Here is a 10047-nt window from a genome sequence, read left to right on the forward strand (position 1 = left end):
CACTGGTTAGTTAGGAGGCTATGGCAGTCGTCCCAGGCTCTCACCAGCAGCCAGCAGGCAGGGGACAGAGGAGGACACACCTCTCCTAATTAAAGGCGTGACCTGGCAGCTGCACTTATGGCCTCCCTCTTGGCCAGAAATGAGGCACGTGGCCACATCTAGTTGCAAGCGAAACTGGGACACATGGTCATTGTTCTGGACGGCCTGTGAGTCTGGAAAACAGAGAGGGTGGCCATCACGGGACACAAGGTCCCTGACACGGTGGTTAAAAGTCCTCTCTCTGAAACCAGGTTTCCTGAGCTAAAGCCTTACCTTACCATGTCAGCTTTGTGGGCAGATTACGTGCCTTCTCTGCACCTCCGTCACCTCGTCGAGGCACAACGAGCTGATACGCCAAGTCTTAGAGTAGAGCCTGGCACGCAGTGAGGTCCAGGGCTGTCTTTAGTTTCTGAGACAAGGGGATGTTCTGGGGACAGGTTCTGCCTGAGCGCCCTGGCAGGGCTGAGGTACCCATAGGGGGGCTGATGTATGGCTGGGACATCTGGAACTATCCAGCCCCCATCCCTTAAACCAATGGTTTAGCTGAGGCAGAAGAGGCAAGGAGAAGATGTTGGGAAAAGAAAGGTTGATTTTGGAGGGGATTCAAGAATAGGAAACCCAACGTCTGACTTCGGCTCAGGTCATGATCTTGCGGTTCAGGAGTTCGAACCCCATATCGGCTCACTGCTGTCAGCCTGTCAGCCCAGATCCTCTGTTCCCCACCCCCCTCTCTCTGCCCCTCCCCTGCTTGTGCTCTCTCTCTCTCAAAAGATAAATAAAACTTTTTTTCTTAATCTTAACATTAACAACAACAACAAAAAAGAATACGTAGCTCAAGAAAAGATACCCCTCGACTCAGGAGTTTCAGAGGCAGCCCAGCCCTGAGCTCCTTCTCACGGGACTACAGATCCCCCAGAACCAGGAGGACGTGGTTAGTTTTGAGTCAAGGGCACCTGAAGCAGGGCTCAGGCTCATAGCTGCTGTGTGAGCCCAGGCCTCCAGCCACCATTGCCCCTCTCCGGACCTCGGTTTTCCCACCCAGAAGCTGGAGATCGATTGGCCCAGCCTTCTGGCCACATGGCTGAGAAGATGTTTGTCCTGGCTCTGAAACTGGGCTGCATCTGCAGGGCTAAACACCCGGGAGGGATGGGTCGCCAAAGATGATAGTGTGACCCCTCCCAGGAGGGCGGAGCGTTGCAGCCACTTGCTGTCCTGCCTTCTCCCTCATCTGGCCTGTGTTCCAGTCCCCAGGCTGCGGACTGTAAAACAGGGTGGGACGAGAGAGCTAACGGGGCGGGGTCAGGTGAGCTACGTTTACACCGGAGAACGCTGTCTTCAAACAAACTCTTAGATGCACGTCCAGGAGATAAGAGAAGGCTGTGTGGTGGAAGCCGAGAAGGGGCCTGGCCCTTGCTGGTGAAGAGTGCCGGCCGGATCTCTGGGTCTTTGTGGGCCTGGCTGCCCCCCTCCCCCCCCCCCCCGCCTGCTCTTTCTGCAGCCTGGGGTGGAGGCCCGGTGGGGATGGGGGTCCAGGCAGCTGTGACAAACAGCAGGCAGAACCCCCACCCTAGGTTGCCACCCCCACCCTAGGTTGCCCTTCTATCCCTGGGAGCTGGCAGCAATCACCACCCCTGAAGACCCCTCGGGTCCCTGGGCTGGGGCGGGGGGGGGGGGGCAAAGAGAGTCCTCAGACGCCAGGGCCTCTGGGTGCTTACCTGAGTGTAGAGTACTGAGCAACAGGAGAAATGAGGAGAGTACTGAGCACAAGACCACGAGATTTGGGGTTAGGAAGCTCCTGGTGCCACCCTGGGTAAGTGATCTGGAGCAGCCGCTATGCCTCTCTGGGTCTCAGTTTCCCCATCTGAACAATGAGGGATGAACGCGATAATGTCAATGTCCTCAGACCCTTTCTCATTTGTGGCCGGAGGAGAGATGGGGGCTGGTGGAGACTGTGCTATGGGTGCCGTGTTTCCCAAGAGAGATAGAATCCTGCTCATAGTTCAGAGGCAGTGATGGCGGGCGCAGCCGTCAGAGGCGTGGAGGGGGTCAGAGGCTGGGGCAAGGTTGGCGGGAAGACTCAGTTTGAGCTCGGGCTCTGCCGCTGGGTTGGGGAACGTGGTCCCTTGTCAGGGCCACACTTTCTCCTCTCCTCTCCCAGCCCTTTCCCCAGGACTGATTTTTTTTTTTTTTTTTTTTTTTTACTCTTCCCATCTTCCCACAGGGGCAGGACTAGCAGGACTAGGGGTGCGGTGGGGCGCTGGGATCTTGCAGAGACAGAGGGGTCCTGGTGTGGGTGTGAGGTTGGGCTGGGGGGTGCAGGGCGGAACTGATGCGAGAGGCTTTTCTCTGTGTCTTGGGTGGGGGTGGGGAGGTAATTCCCACAGAGACCAGCATCCTGGTCCCCTAGTCCAGAGGAAGACCCATCCCAGAGACACACATGCAAGCCCAGACGTGACACACATACACCTAAAACCGCACATGACCTCGCACGCACCCCCAGACACATACACACGTACCCCCGACCCTTGACTGGTTAGATAACTGGCGGGCCCACTGCAAAGTGAAAATAGGGGCCCCTGGTTAAAAAAAAAATGTGTTAAGAATGTCGAGACGGTGACAGCCAAGCATTAGACCAAGAGCAGAGCGCTTCAGAGCAGAAGGCGCTGTTAGACTGCACACCCCTGAGGGTGGTCCCATCCCCAGGGCTTTCAGGCCATTCCTCGGGACCCACAGTCCCACAGACACCGGCCGGAGACACACTCACCTGCAGACATTCGCACCCCTACACTCACCGCACTGAGGCCATACGCCCCAAACACGCCGCTGTAAGGGCCCCTGTGCTGCTGGAGCCTCCCCTGAGCCCGGGCCTCTCCCCGGAGGGCCAGATGGAGCCACCCCCAGGGCACTTACACTCACCCCTTATCAGGACTGCCATCTCTCTCCTGCCCTCTGCCCCACACAGCTCCTCCCCCTACACACACCAGCCTGCCTGCCGGCTTGGAGTGGATGACAGAGGAGACGGCAAATGCTAGCCCCTCCAGCCACTCTGCACGCCAGTCTCTGCGCAGGGGTGCAGCTGAGAGTGGAATGCTAATGCTAAAAATAATAATACTTAAGACTTAAACATTGGGGTACCTGGGTGGTACAGTCTGTTGAGCATCCAACTTCAGCTTGGGTCATGATCTCTCAGTTCGTGGGTTCGAGCCCTGCATCAGGCTTTGCTGCTGATAGCTCGGAGCCTGGAGCCTGCTTCAGATTCTGTGTCTCCCTCTCTCTCTGCCCCTCCCCTGTGCGCTCTCTCTCTCTCTCTCTCTCTCAAAAATAAATATTAAAAATTTAAAAAAGCAAACTCATTCAGTCCTTACAACCATATGTGGTAGGCACAGTTATTTATCTCGATTTTACAGGTGAGGAAACTGAGGCACAGAATAGTTGTCACTTGCCTGACTCTCAACAGCTAGTAAGGAAGTCGGGATTCGAACCCAGGCCATCCGCCCCCGGAAGAGCCTGCTCTGTCAGCTGCTTCAGTACCTGGAGTGTGCCAGGCCCTGTGGACCCTGTGGCTCTGTGGCCCACCCTGGGCAAGGGGGCGGGGAGGTGCTCAGGGCGTATTGTGAAGTAAGGAAACAACATGATTATGACGCAGCATCATAATCTGCGTCATAATCCCCCCCGATGGGGACCCACGGGCAACCCTGGGAGCCCCAGGATGGTCACCAGACCGCAGAAACAGAGATGACTGTCTTCTACTTCGATCTCAATATTTAGAAGCTATCTGAGCACGTGCCATATGTGTTTTTCACCTCTTTACAGACAAAACTATCAAGTGTGTAATTAAGGCATATTCAGCGGCAACTGAATGTGATACCGGACAGTGCACGAGGTGGCCTGTTACCCAGAAGACTTTCTCCCTGGGAATGAAAGGAAATCGGCCCTGCCGGGGAGTCCTGGGCGTCCACCCGGCTGCACTTCACGTGTGACCTCCTTTGATACACGACCTTCCGAGCGTTGGCCCAGCCCCTGCTCCACCCTCCGTCTCCCCGGAGGAGCCCCTCCCGTCCGAGTCGGTGGCGCTGACCTGGAGGCCAGGGCGACGCGCGTGTGACTCCGCCCCTCCACGCCCATAGCCGCGGCTGATTGGTCCAGGAAAGCCTACCTGATCCAAGCGGGCCAATCGGATCCTTCGAGGGATACGGACTGGCACAACTCGTTCAGGCTGGTCCCTGACCTAAGAAAGGGTCAACCTGTTGACTGTAAAGTAACTGCCTTTCCCCTCATTGCTGTTTGCACAAGAGAAAAGAAGCAGGAAGCTGTGCGCAGGCCTGGGAAGGGTGAGGGAGTGATGAAGGTTTGCAGAGGAGAGTTCTCGCGCTCTGCCCGAATTCATACTTCCGGCAATTCCTGCCTTGTTTCAAGGAGCCCGCGAAATTGCTGTTACTTGCGGTCAAATCGGCCTTTTTTAAGGCGCTTCAGTTGGCAAATGTAAATAAAGTACCACAAAGGCCCTGAATGTGTTGCTTTTATTGTCATTGTTGAAAATGCCGGAGCTCAAAGGCACAGAGCCACCGAGGTCAGGGGAATGTCCACAATGGAAGCGTGAGGTCACCTGTCTCTTTGTCCTGAAATCACTTCCCTGTGGTGAAAAGGGCTTCCCCCAGAAGAAACGTGCTCTGAAAAGGACTTTATTAAACCTGGATTTAGATTTGTCCAGTGGTGTGCTGGCAAATGTTTGACGACTGGTTCTTCAGAAATCCAAAGACATTCATTATACACGTATGTATGTCTATTATGAATTTCACGGATATAAAGGATGTGTTGCACACAGTTTACAAATAACACAGGGCATGCACCCTTGACTGTAAATTCTGTATAGTCCATTAATTTCACAGAATGCTGTTGTTAATTGTTGCCAAACCCTTGTATCTCTGGTCAGCCTATGGTTGCAACTCAATCAAAATTTGCAGCGGGGTTCCATTCCGGTCTCCTAACTCTTTTCTCAATAAATTATTGTCATTAGGTCTGATACATGAACTACTGTTATACTATATTTCATCGCTTCGGTATAGTCTGTGCCATTACCATTTTGTCCATCACTTTCTTTAGAAAGTCAAAACAGCAAATCAAGCCCTGATGTGCAGCGTTTACCAATTTCCGGGTAGTAAATAATCCCGCCTTGGCCAGTTTCAAGTTACCAATGTGATGTCACCACACACAGAGTTGGGAAGAGATGTGCCGAAGCACGTCGTTATGTCAAGTCTCCGGTAGACAGATACCATCGACGCGGATGACCTCAAGAGACTCGATGATGGCAAAATGTAAAATCACGAGGAAGTGAAGAGTTTTGAGTCTTGTCTTTATTTTAACAAACTGCATTTGATTGTAAAGATTAGTTGATTGTAAAGTTAGGTTATTTCATTTTTAATGATGACTGCCCAACAACTGGTTTGCAAAACTCCTGAAACTCCGCCAACTCGTGAATTGCTAAGACAGCTTCAGAGCACTGCGGACACGTCTCCACCCAAAGGCATCCCGCGGCACAGTGGCAACAAGAGACTCCCGTGGCGGGAGAGACTTGGTGAGGCCCATTTGCCCTGGGAAAGTCTGAGCTGGTTTGTGCCTTGGAGCAGAGGAAGAAACTTGACGCGAAGAGATTCAAGGGCAAACTTAAGGGCGGGACACATCCACACAGCTGGTTTGTCACGGCCTTTTTCATTCCTCCACATCAACATGTGAGGCGTCTGACCCGTGGCCTCAGCCTACCTCTGCCTCCCACCCTGTGCCTGAAACTCACCCCACTCATCATGGTCAGTAGTTGCCTGTTCTCACCCCAGACCCCCAGGGGAGCAGCCAGATCTTGTTGGTTAGGTTTTTCCACCCGCATCACAACTCTCTTCCCCAGGGAAAGGCGGAACTCTCACTAAGATCAGTATCTTTGCACAAGCCAGTGTGACAGGAAAAAGCTGTTTAAATTGAAAAGATCGCAGCGTCTGATAGGCTCCTGTCCATTCTTCAAAACCCCACTCACATGCCCCTTCTCTTCTGAAGCCTCGTCTTCCAACAGTGCTGTGGCTATGACTTGTCCCTATTCCTCTTGTTACTTGAGACAAGAATGTGAATGTTTGCCCACTAATCACTGCCCTCGACTAGGCTGTCAAGTTTTCCTCAAGGGCAAAGACTGTGTGTGTTGTACGTTACTGTGTGGACAGTGACGATTCGTGCAGGGTCTGGCGCTGAATATTTTCTCATTAAATATGTCAAATTAAAAAACCTGAATACGTAGTCAATGCCAGGTGGACTCCTTTGAGCCCTGGGAGACGATTTGGACTCAGTTCTTCCCTCAAGGAAGTTCCCCTTGGGGCCCCTTGTACCTCCTCTTTTTTTTTTTTAATTTTTTTTATTACGTTTCTTTATTTTTGAGAGGCAAAGAGAGACAGAGCATGAGCAAGGGAGGGGCAGAGGCAGAGAGGGAGACACAGAATCCGAAGCAGGCTCCAGGCTCTGAGCTGTCAGCCCAGAGCCCAACACGGGGCTCGAACCCACAAACCATGAGATCATGACCTGAGCCGAAGTCGGACAGTCAACCAACTGAGCCACCCAGGCACCCCTGCACCTCCTCTTAAATCTCCCTAAATACATAGTTTCCCCTTGGACCGCTGAATGTCAAAGCCAGAGGGGACCTGAGGCCATTTGGTCCGAGAAGGGCAGGGAGTTGCCCAAGCTCGCACAGCTCATTCAAACCTTATGCCTCCCAGATCAGGATTCCTGTCTTTTTTTTTTTTTAAGTGTATTTATTCATTTTGAGAGAGAGAGACAGCACAAGAAGCAGAGGGGCAGAGAGAGAGAGAGAGGGAGACAGAGAATCCCAAGCAGGCTCTACCCTGTCAGCGCGGAGTGTGATGCGGGGCTCGGACTCCAGAAACCGTGAGAGCATGACCTGAGTCCAAACCAAGAGTCAGATGCCTAACAGACTGTGCCACCCAGGTGCCCCTAGGATTCCCTTCTTAGATGGGGCACCTGGGTGCCTCAGTCGGTTAAGCGTCCGACTTCAGCTCAGGTCCTGATCTCAGGGTTTGTGGGTTTAAGCCCCGCTCTGTGTTGGGCTCTGTGCTGACAGCTCGGAGCCTGGAGCCTGTTTTGGATTCTGTGTCTCCCCCTCTCTCTGCCCCTCTCCCACTCACACTCTGTCTCTCTCTCATAAATAAATAAACATTAAAAAATTTTTTTTAAAAAAGGATTCCCTTCTTAACAGTCAGGGAAACAGGCCTAGAGAGAGGCAGGTGAGCACAAAGCCACACAGCAAGTGAAGGACAAAACCAGAGAATTCTCCTGGCCCACCCAGATCTCCTCCGGACCTTCCCCCTCCTCCTGGGGCCTGGAAATGAGACTTGAGGGTGTCTCCTTCATGCATTCAGGGCGAAGAGGAGCGGTTCCAGGGGTCCCAGTCTCAGAGCTGCTAGAAGCATGCGCTCATTTGTCCACCAGGGGGCACTACAGAGCCCAGCTGGGAGAGTGATCTGCTCACTGAGCCCTGGTTCATCTGTACTGGGGGCCGGCCGCCAAAAGAGAGGTCCTGCGAGGTCCTTGCCAAGGTCACCCTGAGAGCCAGAGACAGAACTGGCACTTGATCCAGGCCTCCTGACACCAGCCGTATGGATGGCTGAAGGGGGCTGGGGGCGGGGCTTTTCCTTTCATTAACGATCTGCAGCCCTGGGAAGGTGGTCCTGGGCCAGGCTGTGCTGAGCCACACCTCTGCCTGGTCCCTGCTGTGTCCAGTGGCACCCCGTCCCCTCCCCTCCCTTTTATCAGCCCAGATCTGTGGTTTCGGGGACAGGGGCGCTCTCTGCATATCTGCTCTGTCTGCGTGGAGGAGAGGGTGGGGCTGGGGTTAGACCAGGGGGGCTGCCGTCAGACCCACTACTCAACCTCAGAGCAGGTGACTCAGCTCTTTGTGCCTCCGTTTCCTTAACTGTAAAGCGGAGATCATAGTCGTCCTTAGAGTTGTTGAAAGGATTCAGTGAGAGGCACAGAAAGTCCTCGGGAGCTTTTTATCACAACTAAAACCTGTGATGGCATCCTGGGAGAGGGGTGAAACTCCCTCCACCTTACTGATGACAGAGCTGAGGCTCGGAGAGGTCAGCCAGTGGGCAACACAATGTAACGTTCTAGTTGGGCACCAGGTCCAGTTGCCAGGCCACCGCCCAAGGGTGCAACAAATAGGACTTTCTTTTTCCTCAATGGGTTTTGTCTAAATTAGGGTGGGAGATGAATTCCTATAGAGCTCAGGCTTGGGTGGGCCCATGTGTTTCCCAGTCATCTGTCCATACAGCTCACCTCTGTGACATTGTTGTCCCTTTTGCTTTGAATGGCTCTTCTGTGGCCGACTTCTCTCTCCACTTCCGGGTTATACCGGAGGGCACAACTCTGTTGAGTTGGGGGTCACACTGAGGCTTGGGATCCTTCTGGCAGGTCCTCCCTTGGGACTCCGGCTGCCCTCTGCAGGGCCACTGATGTCTCTGTCCTCAGCACTTCCTCCATCCTTCCTCGCCTTCCAGCCTGGGGAGGCCTCTCGCCTGCCTGTACTGGGAGGATAGTGTAGGAAGAGGGCAAAATACCAGGAGAGAAAGACACAGATCAGTTACATCAGTACCTATTTCCGGAGCGCCTTTGATGTACCAAGCACTGCTCCAGGCCCTGGGGTTGCAGCCTTGGGCAAACAGACACAGTCCCTTCTCTCAAGGGGAGCTGGAGGGGGGCAGTCAGTGATGGTCATCATGGCCATTCTTTACGGAGTCCCTACTATGTGCCGGACCCTGTGTCCTCTCATTTACTCCTTCCAACAGCACGAGGATGTAAATGCCGCAAGGATCCCCACTTCATAGGGGAGGAAATGGAGGCACAGAGAGGTCTGGCAAGTCGCCCAAGCTAGGAGATGATAGGGGTAGGATTCTGGGCCAGCAAGCTGAAAGTCAAACAAGGTCACGAGGCGGAGAGGGGCTGGTTATGCGTCCAGCTGGGGAGGACGCTTACAGTTTCCTTTGGTGAGGAGGCGGTGTTTGAGCTGAGACCTGCCTAATGATAGCAGCCATGCTAGAGCTGGGGGACAAGCGTTGCAGGCAGGCAATAGCAAGTGCAAAGGCCCTGAAACAAGAATGAGCGGGATTTATCAAGCGCATTGGAAAGAAAGCTACGGGGGCTAGGAGGGTGGAAATAAAGGAGAGAGGGAGGTAGGAGGTGGGGAGGAGTAGAGGGACCCAGGTTGGCGATATAAACTCCTCCAGGGTTTGTAGCCTTCTGGTCCTTTTCCCTTGCCAGGCAGGACCAAGCTCTATGCCCACAACCCCCCAGAGGTCATTATCTCTCTGCCCAGCAGCTGGGCACCCACTGCCAGGGCCTTTTGGAACTTCTTATTGGTTCTGGGACTCTGGTGACCACCAGTTTCCGGGGGAAGGGGGGCCAAGGTGGCGCTTGAGGCCCAGAGAAGACTCTTTGCTCATGGGGTGCCGGGCAGGAGGTGCTGACCCCTGAGTCAGAGGCCCTGAGGTCTGGCCCAGTGGTGGCAAAGGCATTTTGATTGGAGTCATGAAAATCACCCAGCCTTGAAGGCCTGGCCCTGAGCCAAGCTGTCCCATTGGCTCCCCTCAATTTCCTGGACTGACTTCTCCTACCCCCCAATGACAGGAGAGGCCCCTGTGAGGGCACTAATTGGCACATCCTCTTCTGGATTCCAGGACTTTCTCTCTGCCCACAGACAGGGAGACAGCTCCTTCCAGAGGGCAGGCATTGCCTCCATCCTCCCACTTCCCCTAAATCCTGGGGATTCAGCTGAGGGCATTGAAACCACAGGTCCTCCTGGTGCTGCCCTTGGAGAATTTTCACCCATGGGTGCCTTTGTCCACCCTGTTCCCTTAGCATGCTTGGAATACCATTTCGACTTTGTTTGCAGTGCAAATGCCCCTGACTTTATTCTTCAAGGTGCAACAGACTAATTCCTTTCTTTCCACTCTCTCC

General features: G+C 53.8%; 1 long non-coding RNA gene across 1 annotated transcript; it reads right to left on the bottom strand.

Moving 5' to 3' along the window:
* Window positions 1-974: 974 nt before the first annotated feature.
* Window positions 975-3967, bottom strand: LOC128313223 (uncharacterized). The gene is made up of 3 exons (XR_008293604.1): window positions 3571-3967; window positions 1755-1900; window positions 975-1298 (listed from the first exon to the last, which is right to left on the bottom strand). It is a non-coding gene; the product is annotated as an uncharacterized LOC128313223 (long non-coding RNA).
* Between the last annotated feature and the right edge of the window lie 6080 nt (window positions 3968-10047).

This window comes from Acinonyx jubatus, chromosome C1, assembly GCF_027475565.1.
Source record: "Acinonyx jubatus isolate Ajub_Pintada_27869175 chromosome C1, VMU_Ajub_asm_v1.0, whole genome shotgun sequence".
NCBI classification, from domain to species: domain Eukaryota; kingdom Metazoa; phylum Chordata; class Mammalia; order Carnivora; family Felidae; genus Acinonyx; species Acinonyx jubatus.